This window comes from Sander lucioperca, chromosome 9 (assembly GCF_008315115.2).
Source record: "Sander lucioperca isolate FBNREF2018 chromosome 9, SLUC_FBN_1.2, whole genome shotgun sequence".
Classification (NCBI taxonomy): domain Eukaryota; kingdom Metazoa; phylum Chordata; class Actinopteri; order Perciformes; family Percidae; genus Sander; species Sander lucioperca.
In genome coordinates, this window is record NC_050181.1 from 30,974,263 (window position 1) to 30,991,372 (window position 17,110).

Below are 17,110 nucleotides of genomic sequence, written 5' to 3' on the forward strand. Positions count from 1 at the left end.
AGATAGTGTTGTTTTAATGGTGAAGTGTTTAGGCTACTAATGTAAATGTCACAAGTCGATCTGGGTGTCTCCGTGGCTTGCAGTAGCCTAAGAGACACAGTCGCCAGACAACGGATGATATTTCGCAACGACAACGGCTAGTGTTTGCATGAATGTCTGTCGGGACAGGAATTAATGCTCAGCAACTCGTTTCTATCGTCAAGTTTCACAAGACACTGACAAATGAATGTGAAATAGAGGCGAAACCATTGACATATATAAAATGGACCAACAGACCCCGTTGCTCTAGACGGACACCAGTGAAGGCCATTAGAAGCACTTTTCCGGTGATGGCTGAGCGTTACTGCGCAGCCTCCAACTGAGAGAGATGACGTAAATGTGCCGTGAGCAACCTGTCTGAAAGTTCGAAGTCTTTTGGTAGCTGTGCCAAGAGAAATCTCAATCATTCCGAATATTGCAGAGACGGAGAGCGTAGGTATATGTAAGGAGATAACATAGGCACAGGCTAATTATTGCTCACTAAAATGCTAGTTAACATTAGTAATTACACTTAAACAGCTAATGTGAGACGAAATTGCCTGCACGCTTCTCCTGTACTATACGGTAATTCCTCTACTATGCGACAGTAAGTCGCGTGGTTATGACACAATCGTTGGCCTATTTTTACAAAAACATCTGCTACGGAGCCATAACGTGAGATACAAGGTAATCGAGCCTTTTATACATTGTCGTGTTTCTTTAGAAATAAACAATGGACAAATAAAGTCTTTAAACGCTTCAGATGTAAAGTTATTCGCTGTCAAAGTGGCACCAAAATGAATGGCAGTCAATGGAATGCTAACGGATGATGGCTTATTAGCATCAAAATGGCGCCATAGGAGGTTCGCTGTCCGAAGAGAAGCTTATGCCCTTGGGCGAAACTATAAGAATGTTTATTTCCTGGTTAGTCGGGAATGGGTCCTGAAAGGCCACGCCTACACCATATCTGCCCCTGTTACCAGTTAAACCGTAACACCGGCGGTGAGACGGCAGTAAGACGAGTGCTTAGGGACCATCTACAAACTACAACACCGAAAAGAGATACAACAAAAATATTTATTAAAGGGATACTGTCGGTACACGATCCGTTCTGCCTGCACGATCCGTTCTGCACATGCGCAAGATAATACTGTTTTACCGAGGATACGACCTGCACGATCTGTTCCACGCTAGCCTATGGCTAGCCTCCACCGGGAAGCTAACGTTAGTTTAGCTAACAGCTAATTCGGCTAACCGCTAGCTGACAGCTAGATTCAGTCTAAAATAACGTTAACTCAAACGTAATGGGAAAAGCAGGCTACAGCTAAATTAAGACTTCACAGTAATAACAATACAGACAAGTATTGAGTGATTGTATTTTAAATGAGCACAAGTAAAGTAGAACTGACGTAACAGCTGTTATATATGTTAGGTGTTTGTTATATATGTCAACGTTTATTTTCAAGTTTTATTTTGAGGGTCTTTTAAAGTTATTACATGCTGTCTCAGCTAGCAGTTAGCCGAATTAGCTGTTAGCTAAACTAACGTTAGCTTGCCTATGGAGGCTAACGGCAGACCGCTACAATCAGCTAGCAGTTAGCCGAATTAGCTGTTAGCTAAACTAACGTTAGCTTGGCTGTCGACCGGAAGCGTGGAACAGATCGTGCAGTGTCGTAAATCCTCGTACAACCGCGCATGCGCGAACATTTTGCACATGTGCAGAACGGATCGTGCAGGCAGAACGGATCGTGTACCGACAGATACTTCACCGATCTAGCATTAAGCTTTGTATCAGTAGAAACACTGTAGTATTTTTGAATGACCGTGCTTCCCTCCCTCATGTCCCCCTGAGACCAGAGATCTCTGTATTGTGGGTCTGGAAAAAATCTTCCGATGACGGAAAATTACCATTTTTGCGTCATCCGAAGATTTTTTGACCAAAGGCAATGGACTACAGCTAGTAGTAGGAGCTACTTCCGCATGTTTTCAACCCGCCCATAGGGGGTTGGACAGTCTTTCTCCGAAGATTTCCGAAGCAAAACGAGCGTCGGCCATCTTGAATCTTCGCTACTGGCTCCTCAGCGTCTCTTAATACATCCATGCTTCTCAGCAGAACACTTTTACAACAATTATGTGCATTCAAACTACCGCACATGTGTACCACCGGGATACATTGGTACAGATCGGAGAATATGCAGACAGACGGAATACTCGACACACTACGCGAGCTTCGCCCGCCTGCTATGGAGACCAGCGGTGTTGCTCGATGCCTCTGGCCGGTAAAGGGACATCCTTAGCGGGGAACGCGGAACGAGTGCTGGTGGAAAGCTAACGCTAGCTGGCCACCTGTTCCATCAATACTGCTTGCAAGTGTCCGCTCATTACAGAACAAACTGGACTACATCCAACTTCAACGAAACTCCCAATGCGAGTTCAGAGACTGCTGTGTTGTTGTTGTGGAAACATAGCTGAACAACAGTGTACCGGACTATCCAGCTCCCAGGCCGGTTGCTCTGTCGCCGGGTAAGACTAGTGGAGATGGGCTGTGTTAACACGGACTGCCTGGTGCAGAAATGGAGTGCTTGTATCCAACTAACTGCTAACTGCTGGTGGAGTTTGTGACTGTTAAATGCCGACCATTCTACATTCCACGCAAATTTACGGCTGTGTTTATACTCCGCGTTTACAGCCCACCAAGCGCTGCTAGTATGTGTTAGCTGAACTTTACGGAGCATATAATGTGTGCACTAAATGTAGCCTGTTTCGTATGTCGTTTTTATATAATGTCATTTTTATTTGATGTCGTTTTTATATATTTTAAATGTGTAACACCACTTGAGCCACAGTGAAACGTTGTTTTGTGTATATGGTCGAAATGACAAAACACACTTGAGTTGAGTTGACTGTCTCACTGTCTGTCTGTAAACGGTAGGCGTGGCTTGGGAGTAGACGCTAAAGCAGCGAAGCAAGTGCATTCTGGGATTTGGTGTCTTTCATCCACATGAGCCAAAAACACATTTTCTGGCTTATCTTGGCCTAGAAAAAAAAATTCACATTTCTACTACATAAGTGACCCAATTCAAAAATATATTCATCTTTCCAACGGTGAAATATCCCTTTTAATTTAATGATTAAATAAGGTAGTGTCTCCAAACTTACCTCAATTATAACTTGTCTCCTGCTAGTTGTACTACAGCACTTACTTTAAAAAATAGGTATATTCATAATTTTGGTAAATAGCTTTTGCCAAAAAAAAAAGTCATAATTACAGAGTCATGTCTCCAAATCTACTCCACACATAGAAGGCCCCCTATTGGTTGTACTACAGCCCTTACTTTTCAAAAATACGCATATTCATAATTTTGGGGAATACTTTTTGCCAATTTTTTTTATATATGTCATTGTAATGAAGGTCCTCTTCATCACTAATATTTTACAGCATTAATACACTATACCTCATTATGTTACGGGTAAATAAAATGAGGCACAAAAGTTTTGAATGTTTATTGGAAAATATTAACAATCTGTTTTGTGAAGGTTGCAGCTGGTGTTGATTGGAGGCCAGCCCTGTTAAGAGAAACACGTGCTCAGTTTGCTAGTTTGGTTACCTAAACATGTGCAGTATGGTATAGTCTTTGCCTGATTAATTGAATGCAGGTTAACAGTTGCTGCTTGTACAATAGTAAAGTTTGTGTTCAAGTAACTCACCTCTGTTGTGTCTCCTCTCCAGAGTGTTCAGGCTAAAAGAGTCCCCAGTGTATAGACGGGTTTCCTGTTTACAAACATTACAGGGTGCGTGCGCATACCAGGGGCAGAAAGCCAGGTTGGTGAGCTGGTCCGCTACTGCAACAACCTTAAGTATTTAAGCTTTCCTTATTGTTTGTATATAACTGCTGACTCAATAAATGTGATTTTAGTTGGATGTGTTACTGTGATATATATGTATTGCTATAATTATCGTTTTAGGCTAATATAATAGCCAATGTTAGCAGCAGGGTTACCCCTGAGTGTACCCCTATGGTTGGTTTGTGCCTTCAAATAATGGCCAGGATTCCCGGGCGAAAGGTACGATATGTATCTCCATTTCAAACATCACTGCAGGTTGACTGTTTTTAGCAGCAGAGGTTGATTGGGGGCGAGAGGGCGACAACACTGTCGTGGTTAGCTCGCCGAAACTCTACTGCCGCTGCCTCGGCAACGTTAGCTAATGTCCGCTAGCATATAGGCTAACTATAGCCAGTTAGCTTTGTGTGTAACGTAATGAAAACCCACCTATCTCGTAGGAGCGAAGCCATAACCTCCGCCGGTTTTTGGCAAAAGCATGCTTCCCTCTAGGTATGTTAAACATCAGGCACCCATCACTGGCTCTGTTTGTGCAATTTACCACGCAACAACTCCTTGGCATTTTGACTTACGCTATACTGCTACTACTACTACTAGCTACACGAAACACGTCTTCTTTCTGCCCCCCGGTTGCGTGCGCAAGCAGTGATGACGTTGCCGAGAAATCCCTGTATGGAGCCCCATTTTAAAGGTTCCGGGAGATACCATGTTTCATGTAGCCAAGGGGTGTTTAAATACTTTAATTGACTGTACTTGCGCAACTAACGATGTTTGATTATATTAGGTAACATAATGCAAGTAAATTGAGATAACAGTAGAGAAGTAGAAATGTATTTGATATGGTTGTTGTATTTTGTATAATTGTTTAAATTGAGTACATTTCAGATTTACCTTGTACTATGGTAGGGTTGAGATAAGGTCAGTGGCAGGCTATAAAAGGCTGCCAGTTTCCATCTAGCGCTGCTGCTGTGTGGACCACATGCTGCCTGTGGTGCCATTTGTTTGTTGCGATCATGGCTGCCATGTTTGTGTTAATTGTTGGGGAAATAAACACCTGTTGATCTGCACTGTACCTCTGCCTGAAGTCTCCTGCTGTAATTATCCAACCGAACCCAAACTAAAACACAAAACTGTCTTCAAAAGGAAAACAAACAAACACAACACCACTGGCCCACAGGCTCTGGTTCTGGTTTCTGCTGGCTTCCACTGAAGTCCGACTTCCTTGTCACACACGGTCACTCTGGCTTCCACCGAAAACTCTTCCCTGGCCTTGGCTCGGCCTCTCATGCTTCTCCCTGATTGCAGCTGAACGGCTTCAGCCGTGGGACTGATGTCACAATCACACACGAGGAAAACACACAAAACAAAACACGGCACGTAACAAAAATAATTTCAGATCTGTATTAATAATTTGAATAATGGAAAAACACATTAAATACACATTTTCTAGCTTGTGTTTACTTTTTCTGGGTGGGTTTAATGTTCCCTTATATGCAGTTTGTGTACAGTTACCATCGTGGCAGTTGAAATTTTGGATCCTTTAGTTATCCAGACCTAAACCCCAAACTCACCTGCAGCCTCTTTAGCTAGGGCTGTTACACAACACACAATCCCAAGGGGTATTTGTTTGGTATTTGTGCTGCTGTCATTCCAAGGCACTGCATGTGAAACTTGTGCAAGTTCTACACATCTACACATGGATAAAAATAAGAAAATGTAAACATTAGAAAACCAGTGATGTATAAAATTAGACATTATTTGATTACTTTAATGTTATCTCGGGAATTTTACTCTAGATTATCACCAGATTATCCAGTATTCAGATTATTTATTGATGTTTTAAATCAAATCTCACCCAAACATCATCTACAGCAGGTTTGGGCAGGCCCTTATTTCCACAGAAGGAACAGAACTCATCCTTTGAAACTGATAAATAATAATAATAATACAAAGTATATAAAGTATATTACTGTTAAATTTGTAGGAAGTGTTTAACATTAAATAATCTGAAAGATACCTGATGCTCTGAGAATTTCTTCTGCTATAAGTCTTTGATTTTTAAGAGACTGTTTTGATGAGTCAATCTGAAATGACTGTGCCTTCTTTGGAAACTCCATCACTGTCATCTCGGCCATCTGTACGGATGGCAAAACAACACATGCATTGTGTATGATTTTACATACTAAAACAAAGTGTTAGACCTATCATAAAGACAGCATGTTGTACAGAATCACCTGCATGACAAAGACCTCACAACTGGTGACATCTTTCTGAAAGGTGTGGGTTATCTTGCCAGGCTTCCACTTGATGTTAACCCAGTCCTCCTTTCCAAGTCTGTTCCGGCGCATCTTGAAATACTGTCTACAGGATGAAAGGAAAATCTATTTTGGTTAACCTTTGCGTCTACTCTATGGCTTTAGCAAATGTGTGTGTGTGTGTGTGTGTGTGTTGTATCTATTTCCATTAATCAAAATTATTATTACCCAAATCTGTGGCCAGCCTTTCTGAAGCGCTCAACTTCATTTGTCCCTTGCAGAGGATCAACCACAAAAATGTGGCTTGAGAGGGCATGAAGATACTGTTTGAAAAAGTAACATATCATTAAACCGTGCACTCTTCAAGAAGCCTATGTCTGCAACAACAGGAAAAATAATAACATCTCATCAGCTTTATTTAGGTAAAACATCAAAGCCACAATTGACAAATTACTTTTGTCAATTGACCCTTCGCTAAGCCCCGCCCTCCTTAGTTACTGTTGCTGTTGCTCTATTACAGTATGTATGCACCGTGGTCAGACATTCCCAAGGAGATAATTAGTAATTTTTGGCGAACAGGTGAAATATCTGAGAGAGCAAGACAAAAGGGACTGCAGTATGCATTCGATGGATACATCCACGACATAATATGCAACCAATTTAGAGAATAATTTCATCAAAATTGAAGCTAAAGCCTATAGGTCATGCAATAATGTGAGCCGCCTCATACGCTGACCATTCAAATGGGAAACACAAATTGAGGAACAGCCATGTTCATGCACAGTAGGGTAAGTGACATTTGAAAATAATCTAATAATTATAAATCAAACAGCTTATCCATAAGTCTTGTGGACTAAACACAAGACATTAGCCTGACCACTTTGCAATAACATTCTCCTGCTTATATTTTTAGCGATTAACAAAATGCTGAAATATATTTTATATAAGTATGTCAGTAAGCCTCAGTTTTGCCTTTAATCATCTTATTTTACGTTAAAATATATGCATTATGAACAAAGAACTGTCATTTCCAAGCAATGCTGTGCTGAGTTAGCTAGCTAGCTAACATTAGCGTGTTCTTGCCTTGGAGCAAACGTAGCTAGCTAGGCGTTTTTGTTCATCTTGTCGACATTTAGTTGTGAATGGAGCTTCCCACACTGCTTGATCCATGCCCGGCATTTCTCCCCTTGGGTTTTAGGTTTCGGGAAGGGAAAAAAATTCCACCACCCCGTCCAAACTTTTAGGATACCAGGTATCGGATTTGCACAATGCATACGCACAACGCTTCAGCATGTTTCCCACGCTCGAAAGCTTGACAGACCTCCCACGCCAAGTTACGGTTGCTAAGCTACGATTGGCCTGTGGCGGTTTTCGGGCGTGGCTTAGCGAAGGGTCAATTACTTTTTTTTTAACACATTCGACTTAAAACTTTACTGAGAATTGACAGCTTTGATGTCAGTTTAAAGTTCCACAATCTTATGGGATTATTTTTGTGACTTTAACTGCAAGCAAAACTTCAAGTATCAAACAAAAACCACTAACTCAAGCAAAAAAATTGTCACCTCAAAAGGTAAAACTTAAAACCTGTAAACAAAACATTTGTGTAGTCGCAACATATTGGTCTTTTATTTGTTTGATATTATGTCCTTTTGTTTACAGTTCCCTCTGCTTCTTTCTCAACGATCAGTCTTTTGCTCTCTCCAGCACGTTTGCAGTTTTGCTCCCAGCTTTCGCGTTTGTGCTTTCAAATTCTTTGTTTGCGATTCTGACACAAGCATCTCACGTGGGCGGGTCTTACATGGGTGCGTCCTCTTTGGCTAATTCGTTTTCAGTTAGTTTGAGTGACAGCTCAGTTTATTGAACGAAGAGCTGCGGGAGCTCTGTGAGAAGGGCTACGAGAGAGAGAGAGCTATGCCACAACAGAGCCTCGTACTTCGGAAAACCAGTCATGACTTACAGCTGGCGATGCAAACTAAAATCAAAAGCAATTTGCTCAATATATCTGAAATAATCGCACCGATGTAAAACATAACTTGTCTAGTGTACTTACTCAGTGGATAACTGTCCATCTGGTCCCTCCGGTCTGGGTCGCCGTCCCCAATTTATTTTCGGGACATGGAAAAAAGTTTCAAGTACAGCCCTGTTTATCAGAGAGGGGAAATCTTCAGACTCTACAAAACACTGCGTCTCTTGGGTGTCGCGACACAACAGGTCCCACTCTTGTTCGGTGGCCATAGCTTCACAATGTCAGCAGGTTCTCTCTCTCTCTCTCTCTCTCTCTCTCTCTCTCTATAAACTGTCTGTACACTTACAAAGTTCTCAATGCTTCGGTTAACATTTAGGGACCCTCATTATGCTACCGTTGAATTTTGGTGATATTGAGCCTTTTTAGTGGTATAAATAGCGATTTGTTTTTACTATCCCTGTGCCCCGAATACTACCATTTTAAGCTAATCAGCGGTCCGCGCTAGCTTCTTTCAAGCTACAAACACATGATTAGCATGAAAACATGTCCCAGAGAACGATCGAGTGGGTACACATCTGTTAATAACCCCTAGGTTCGTTTTGCGCCGGAATTGTCCTTTAAGGTTAGGTTTGAAGAAATGGAATAATGACACCATAGGTGGCAGAATTAAATGCACAAACCATGAACATCAACTATTCCCAGACCATCTCATCTCTCATTAAGGGCCCTGGGTACCAAAGTACCCAATTTAACAATCCAAGATCTCTCAACTCTCCTCCATTTTGTGGACCAGTTGGGATTGGACTCCAATATGGTGGCTCTGAGGTTAGCCCAACCATGGTTAACAAAGTGTCTAACTAGAGGGCTATGCATGTTCTTTTGTTTATTAATGTTAAATCTATGTTGTGTAAATCTAGTCAACATTGTGTTGCCTGTTTCACCAACATTGTATGGAACACTGTACACATTTAACCAAATAAACAGTTTTTCAATTGAACCTTGGTGTGTCTTTGTGTCTCAAAAACCTTGTTACTCTGATTCTGCACTAGTTTATAGTGCCTGAAAAAATTCACCTTGTGATCTGGTCTTAGGTACAGTTAATTCCCTAAGTTTAGCTTTAACCAGAATATCCCTCAAATTATGATTTTTCCTGAAAGCAGCAATAAGTTTGTAATCTTTCAAAAAAGTGGTGTTACCTCCTGAGAAAATAAAGTTCCTCTTAAGCATCCGGATGAGTCACATTTGTAAAGGAGTAGGTGGTAATGATTGGGAGGATTGGGTCCAAGCAAATTGGTTTAACCTGGGTGAAGGGTCTAAGTGCTTTGCGAAGCATGGTGTAAGTGTACCCCCTTTTGAAATCTTCCCCTCTAGTACAGATTCTTTTAAACCTCAACAATTGTGACTTAATGAGTCCAGCAAATGTGTGTTTGGGATGGTAGCTGGACCTAAAAAGCAGAGCATGAGTGTCAGTCTCTTTGAAAAAAAAAAAACTAAAAAAAAAAACACTTATATCTAATCTTAACTTTTTTTTCTAAATTCCGGCCCCTTAAAGGTCGTTTTATCTAAGAAGTCTATAGAATCTGGACTGAGTGTAGATTTGAGTTTAATAGATTGTCTATGATTGTTAAGGGTGATTAGAAATTGCTCCTCAGAATGCTGCCAAACTCCCCATATATCATCCAAATATCTAAAATAGTACATTGGTCTTTTCTGGCAGAAAGCCAAAGCCTCCGCCTCCCACTCTGCCATAAAAATGTCGGCGTAAGCCGGAGCGAATTTCTTCCCCATAACTGTGCCTCGAATTTGAAGGAAGTATTGTCGAATTCAAAATCATTTTTTGTGAGATTAATTTCCAATAATTGCATAATTTCTTTATCCGGTCTCTTACTGTTCGGATGTTTCTGTAGTATGTTTTTTTTACAGCCAAAAGGCCCTCAGAAGACTGAATATTTGTGTATATGTCAGGCTCACAAAGGCAGTGGACCCACAATGCACAACTCGGGTAGGTAGAGTTCCAAAAGGGTTTATTTAGAGCACAAAACAAAACACACAGGCAATGGTGTCCAACAAACAGCAGGCAAAGGGAAGTCCAAAAAACAGGCAATGGTTGAGTACACAGGGAATCGGGAATCAAGAACACAAGGAAACGCTCAAAAGCTGACACAGAGGAACAGACAATCTCGCACTGGGGTGAGGGGAAGACTGAACTTAAATACACAAGACAGGGAAGACAATGAGACACAGGTGCAACACATTAGGAAGGGGACAGGTAATCACACAGGCGGGAAAATCAATAACAGGAAGTAAAACAAGACAACACAAGGGAGAACAGATCTTTCAAAATAAAACAGGAAACAGAAAACATGAAACGTGACAATATAAACTGTCCACATCAAGGGAAAAGAGGAAGGCAGAGAGTACTTCAATTTGCTTTTTTTCCACAAAATCAAAAGTGTCCTTTATGTAGCTATCATGTAATTTGGATAGGGGGTTCAAATGGTAATCAATAAACTCTGCTGTGTAGTATGTCTCACGCCCTGGAGGAATCCTGAAAGGAATACTCCAGGCTTCACCCTTCTTGTGGTTTTTTGGGAGCATATAAAATCGGCGCATTCAAGGTTCTTTGTTTCCCAGGAGGTAGGTTTTCTGTTTGCTATTAATAAATTTTTTTCAATAGCAGGTATGGTATCCTTGTATATGGGTTTATTTAATTTAACATATAACATTTTTATCATTTAGCTGCCTATAGCCTTCCTACAAGTAGTCTTTTCTATCCATCAGTACAACTGAGCTCCCTTTGTCCGCTGCTTTAATAACAATATTATTATTCTCCTTCAGTTGATGGAGTACTTCAGCTTCAAATCTATTTAAATTGGACCAGCCTAATTTATAGTGTTTCTGGAAGGTTTCAGTGTCTAACTGAATCAATTTCGAAATTTCAGGTGGAAGTTGTGCAGCGGAGGGAACCCAAGTGGACTTCGGGATGAAAGGTAAGTGCATTGTATCAGGTTTACCTTCATAGTATACAGCCAGTTTTACCTTCCTGTGGTATTGTTGCAGGTCCAATCTGGTCTGGTCTTTAGCACTCTTGTGCTGGGTTTTGTAGACTGAGGGAATAAAAGTTAGGCCCCTGTTCAATAAGGAAGTCTGAGCTGCTGTAAGCTGGAAAGTTTGACAAAGATGAATAACGCTTCCTCTACAGTGTTCTCGGGGCCTATGCTTTTAAATGTGCGAGCCAGTGGTTCAGCATATGACTGGCTGCAGGGCGGGACCAGTGGACGGAGTCTTTCTCAGTGGAGAAAGAATTCCTGGGGGATGTGATCATAGTTGGTCACTATGCGATTGTTCAGGGCCCTAAGATTGTCCTGCTCTCGGTGTGGGAGGGACCTGGAAAAGTTGAGGATGGGGAATAGAATCTGTGCTCTGGGGAAAGCAATCCTGGCCATTCTGACTGCTTTCTTAAGCTGTGGGAACTTTCTCAGGATTTTGTGCTTTAGTGTTCAGGCCAAAAGAGAGGACTACTTTCTCTCCCCAAGTGGAAACCCGGGTCTTGGCCAAAAGTGCTTCGGCGTGTTTGAAAGTGGCCCCAGGAAAGCTGTCGATCTGGATATGAGTCTGTGAAAAAGAAGGGAATCTGGACAGGTTAGAGTCACCAATAATGAATCACTTATTTTTCACCTCAAATGATCAGGCAGTCATCTTCTTGTTGGTGGGAGTGTGCCTGAAAGGTCTGTTCTCAGGGCCTGGTGGAGTTGGGGAGGCAAAAGATAGTTTGCTCTGAACCTGGAGCCTGGGATAGGGTCTAAGTCTGAATTCGGAGAAGAACCTTGTAGGGCTAGGTTTTTTACTTGAGAGTGTGCCATCAGAATTCACCCACTCGGGACTAGCCAGATAAGCTAGGTTGAAGGTAGCCGTAGTGGCCCTGGTTCTGTGGAGCTGCACAGAATGAGTGTGCGGCAGGAGGTTAGGGAGTCTGCGGTTGGGTCTCGGAATCTCCGGTAAGAGAGGAGGAGGTAAGTTAGGAAAAAGGGGTGGAGAGGTAGGGGAGAAAGAAGGAGGGATGGGTGAAGAGGGAGAGAGGTCGAGAAGAGGAGGAGGAAGAAGGGGGTTGGGGGGGTGAGAGAAGGAGGGCGGGGAAGGTTGGGTGGGAGAGGGGCTGAGAGAGGTGAAGAAGGATCTGTGGCCACCTCCAGTGACTGCTGCTGTACCTCAGCCGATGCAGGTAAGGTAGGTTCCTCTTGTTCTCGTGGAGCTGGATGCACTTCAATCTCAACCTGAAGTGGGCCTGTTCTAGGCGTGGGTCTCCGTACTGCTCCCTGCTGTGGTTGAGGAGGGGGTCTGGTAGGTATCGGCGTCTCCTCCTCCAGTAGCTCCGTGATGTCTGGGCTCCCGTCTCTGGCCATTCTGGGCTGAGCCTGTGTAGGCCTGGGAGGGGGAGGAGGGGGGGTGGTGGTGCCACTAGTGGTTGTGTTTGTGGCTGGGTAACTGTCTCTACCCCCATTGTAACTGATGCAGGCCTGTCAATAGTATGTCTGTGTTTGGGCTATCTCCTGTGTTAGTGTCTGTATGCTAGGCTGAGTAGCCTCCACTATCCTGGCATAAACTGAGTGCAGTGTTTCCTGATTTAACTTTCTTCCATAGTGGTTGCGAGACCAGGCAGCAGCAATAGAAAAGTTCTTTTTCCTGTCATTGCCCGACAATTGCAGTAGAATTTGGAGATTGTTACTCAAACCTTGTAGGGTCTTAGTGAGTTTAGCAATGGCATGTGGTGCATTTTTGGATGAAATGTTACTAAGATGGTGTGCAGCTTTTATCATCTTATGAATGATGCGTTTTTTAGCTGTGAAATCAGAGTTATAGTCATTTTCAGTTCTGTTCTGAGGATTATGGAAGGATTTAGCAAACCTTGTGCTGCATTGGTTTCCCCCAGTCCTTCTATAAGGAGGTTGTTGGTGAAAATGGCATCCACGTTGTTGGCAAGCATCGTGGCGTGGAGCTCTGGTGTAAGGCTCTCTGCGTGGCTGTTGGTAGCCTCCTCTCTCTCTCTCTGTTATTCCAAAAATTACTTCTGTTGTTGTTGTTGTTGTTGTTGTTGTTGTAATTAATTCGGTTGGTTCCTCTGTTGAAGCTGCGGTCCGTTCTCTGGTCTCTCTGCGCAAAATGGCGGGGCCTCTCGTCTTGGTTACGCCTGGCCACATCAGCGTAGCTGGTATAACCGTGAGGCTGTTGTTGACGACGGTGGTAAGAGGGTTGTCTGCTACGAGGCCTGTTAGACCCTCTCTGTCTGTTTCTACCTCGTCTATAGCTCACCGTGGGGTTAGGATTAAGAAAAGGAAATCTGACGCCGAAGGCGGCAGATTTAAATGCACAAACCGTAGAAATCAGCCTGGCCAAGGCTCCCTCACCTCTCATTGAGACCTGTGGGTAATAAAGTCCCCAGTTTGAGGATCCAAGTTTTTTCAGTTCTCCTCTGAGTTTGAGACCAATTGGGTTTTGAATCTCATATGGTGGCTGTAAGATTGATCCAACCATGTTCAATAAAATGTTTGACTAGAGGGATATTAGTGTTTTTTTTGTCTGCATATATTATACCTGTGCTGTGTGAATCTTGTAAGTAACGTGCTTCCTGTTTCGCCCACATACTGTATGGAGCATTATAAGCATCTTATTAAATAAACACAGTTTTTGGTATGCGCACTTGTGTTTTTTTGTGTTTTAAACACCTCTTTGTTGCTCTGATTTTGTACCAATTTATATTTCCTGAAAAATTCTCCATGTGACCTCACCTTAGGTTCAGTTAAAGGCTTCAACTTTGCTTTCACCAAGATATCTTTTAAGTTATTATTTTTTCTAAAGGCTGCAATAATTCTGTGACTCTTCAGAAAATCTTTATTTCCCCCTGCTCTATTAAAGTTATTTTTAACCACTCTGATAAGACCTACATTGGTTGGAGAATAGGTAGTAATCACTTGTAGGATAGGATCAACACAAATAGGTTTGATTTCTCTGAAAGTCCTCAGTGCTCTGCGCAGCATGGTGTGAGAGTACCCTATACTGGTCAGAGAGGAGAACAAAATTTGGACTGCCTCCATAAAATCTTCATTTTTTGTACAGATCCTATTGAATCTTAAAAGTTGTGATTTAATTAGTCCTGGAAAAGTGTGTTTAGGATGAAAACTGGATCTGTAGAGCAAAGCATGCGTATCCGTTTCTTTGAAAAAAACTTTAATGTCCAATTGTAATTTCTCTGTGAAATCTGATCCTTTGTAGGTTGTAGTATCCAAAAAATCAACCGAATCTGTGCTGAGAGTGGATTTTAATTTTATAGACCGTTGGTGGTTATTCAGAGTGGTTAAAAATACTTCAAAGTCCTTTTTAGAGTGTTGCCAGATACCCCATATGTCATCTAAATATCTATAATAAAATACAGGTTTTTTCTCACAGGATGCTAGAGCTCCCTTTTCCCACTCCGCCATGTACAGATCGGCATACGCAGGAGCATACTTGCAGCCCATCGCTGTCCCTTTTGCCTGTAGATAATGTTTACCGTCAAATTCAAAATCGTTTTTAGTGAGACTGATCTCCAAAAGTTGCAAAATTTCCTTATCTGGTCTCTTGCTATTGGGACATTTTTGAAATATATTTTTAACTGCCAATAGGCCTTGCTGAGTCTCAATATTGGTATATACATTTTCAACATTCTTGGTAAAAAGGAGGGCTTTGGGAGGAATTTTTGCTAGTTTGACTTTTTTTTACAAAATAATAGGTATCTTTTATATAGCTCGAATGTGATTTAGCGAGGGGGTTACGGTAGTGATCAATTTAGCGAGTGCGTCCCCATGAGTTTTTGGAGTATGTGAGTGACAGCTCAGTGCAGCTAAGCTAACGTTAGAGACTGAGTCTGGAGGACACACTCAAAAACTGTAAACAGCGGATTCCTACAAGATTAATAAAGTGTAAGTATTGATCATATATATTGTCTGTGATCTACGTTGCAAGCATGGTTACTAGACGTTTGTTGTTTCGTTACTAGCTAGTAAAGATATGTAAGTTAGCATTTAACGTTAGCTAACTGCTAACGTTATCTAAACAAATGCTAGCCAAGCCAAGTAACTTTGGCTTACTGTAGCTACGTTACTGAGCTAGGGTATTGGTTAAGTTGTACAATGTAAAAGCTGTGAATATAATGTATTCTATCTAGAGGTTGACACATACAGTACATATGCAGTGTTAGCATTGCTTAACTGGTTCATCTTTATAGTTATGTGCTTTATTATAGCATAAAAACTAACTCGGTAATGATAGCTGCCAAGAGGATGACATTAGACAACAATGTTCATCTATACTTTCCTAGTTATGACAAAGACTGGTATTCTGTTGCATTTGCAAGCAGGTCAGCAGTAGGGAAGTGTTCATAGTGTTTTAAAGCCTAAACATTTGGTAATGGCTACGTGAAAGCAAGTTATTTTAATTTTAAATCACCCAAGCACAGTTATCAATAAGAACTTTGTTCCCATTTGATTTGTGTAAGGAACTTTACGATACTTTTCTATCACAGCTCACATCAGGCAGCAGGCAGTCCAACCAGGAGGACATGGTCGCAGCAGAGGGAGAGGAGCCTTCGGTCTCCCTGTAGAGGAAACACTACGTGTGCTAAGGCTTCAAACAGCCAGGGTATAGACCGATAGAGTATGTATTTGGCATGGTTTGGCTTGCTGCCTCCCCAGTCCTAGTGGGTTCTGTCTGTTTTCCCTCTCGGTTGTGTTTTTGTTTTGGGTTGAGTGGGTGTGGCGCTCCTGGTTCTCTCTCCCTCCACGTCAGGACACCTGTGGCTTCCTACTCACCTGAAGCAGATCCAGCAATCACTGCTCCTGTCTTAGGGTGTTTTCACACATGAAAGTCCGAACCAAGGTCCGGACCAAGGTTCATGTTTTTGTTACATTGTATACATTTGATCCGGTAAGTTTTGGTTTCACACTGCAGTTATGCAAGCGCACTAAAGATCTATACGTGACAAAACTACGTCTTGCTGTCATCACATACGTGAGCTGCGTCTCCAGATACTTATAATTGATTGGTTTGTAGACGGGCTTCCCCGTCCTCTCGTCTCTTCTCTCTGTGTCGGAGTTTTTTCAGCTGACTGCTGCTCTCCCCTACTGCCGCGGCTCTTTTTGTTTTGTTGTGATGTTGAGAAGCGAGACACGGAAACTTTCTTTCTGGAGAATTTATTCAGAGACAAACGGAAACCTACACTGTACATTTACTACCACTTAACAAATAAACTGCTGATGTATTCTCTGCTCTGATAGCCGACAGCTGTCTGCTCTGAGCGCATTCACCGTCACTCTCACTCTCTCATGTAGCCTACACACTAAGCACCGAGCTATTCCTTAAAGGAGCTATTCCTCAGTCTTGTAACACAAGGAGAGCCTGCCAGAGCTTCTTCTATTTGGTCCGAAAGTCCGAACCATCCAAAAAATGCTTTCACACTATAAACGAACCGGACCATGGTTCAGTTTGGTCCAGACCGAGACCACCTCTTTTGGTCGGACCAAAATTTGGTCTTTTGATCCGGACCGTGGTCCGGGGGAGGTTTCACACCTGTAATTTTGGTTCGGATCAAACTGAAAAGTCCGAAAGTCCGGACCAAATGAGGTATGTGTGAAAACGCCCTTAGTGGTTCGGACTTTCGGACCAAATACAAGAAGCTCTGGCAGGCTGTCCTTGTGTTACAAGACCGGGTAAGTTCCTTTAAGGAATACCTCGGTGCTTAGCCTGTACGTGAGCGAGAGTGTGTGACGGTGAATGCGCTCAGAGCAGACAACTGTCGGCTATCAGACCAGAGAAAACATCACTCTCTACGGCCAGCCTAAGTGTTTTTTGACAGTCTGCCTTGTATCTCCTGTTTTGAGCTTAGTTTGACTTTGTGTGTTCTTTTGCTCCTGCTCCAGATACGCGCTTCAGTCCTGGAAGCCCAGTCTGCCTGCCTGGACTTACCTCTCACCTGTCTGCCCGCTCTCAGCCCCAG

General features: G+C 42.4%; 1 long non-coding RNA gene across 1 annotated transcript; it reads right to left on the reverse strand.

The window, feature by feature from the left end:
* Nucleotides 1–3,508: 3,508 nt before the first annotated feature.
* On the reverse strand, nucleotides 3,509–3,768 carry LOC118495940. Its single transcript, XR_004898392.1, has 2 exons — nucleotides 3,727–3,768; nucleotides 3,509–3,585 (listed from the first exon to the last, which is right to left on the reverse strand). It is a non-coding gene; the product is annotated as an uncharacterized LOC118495940 (long non-coding RNA).
* Nucleotides 3,769–17,110: the final 13,342 nt, after the last annotated feature.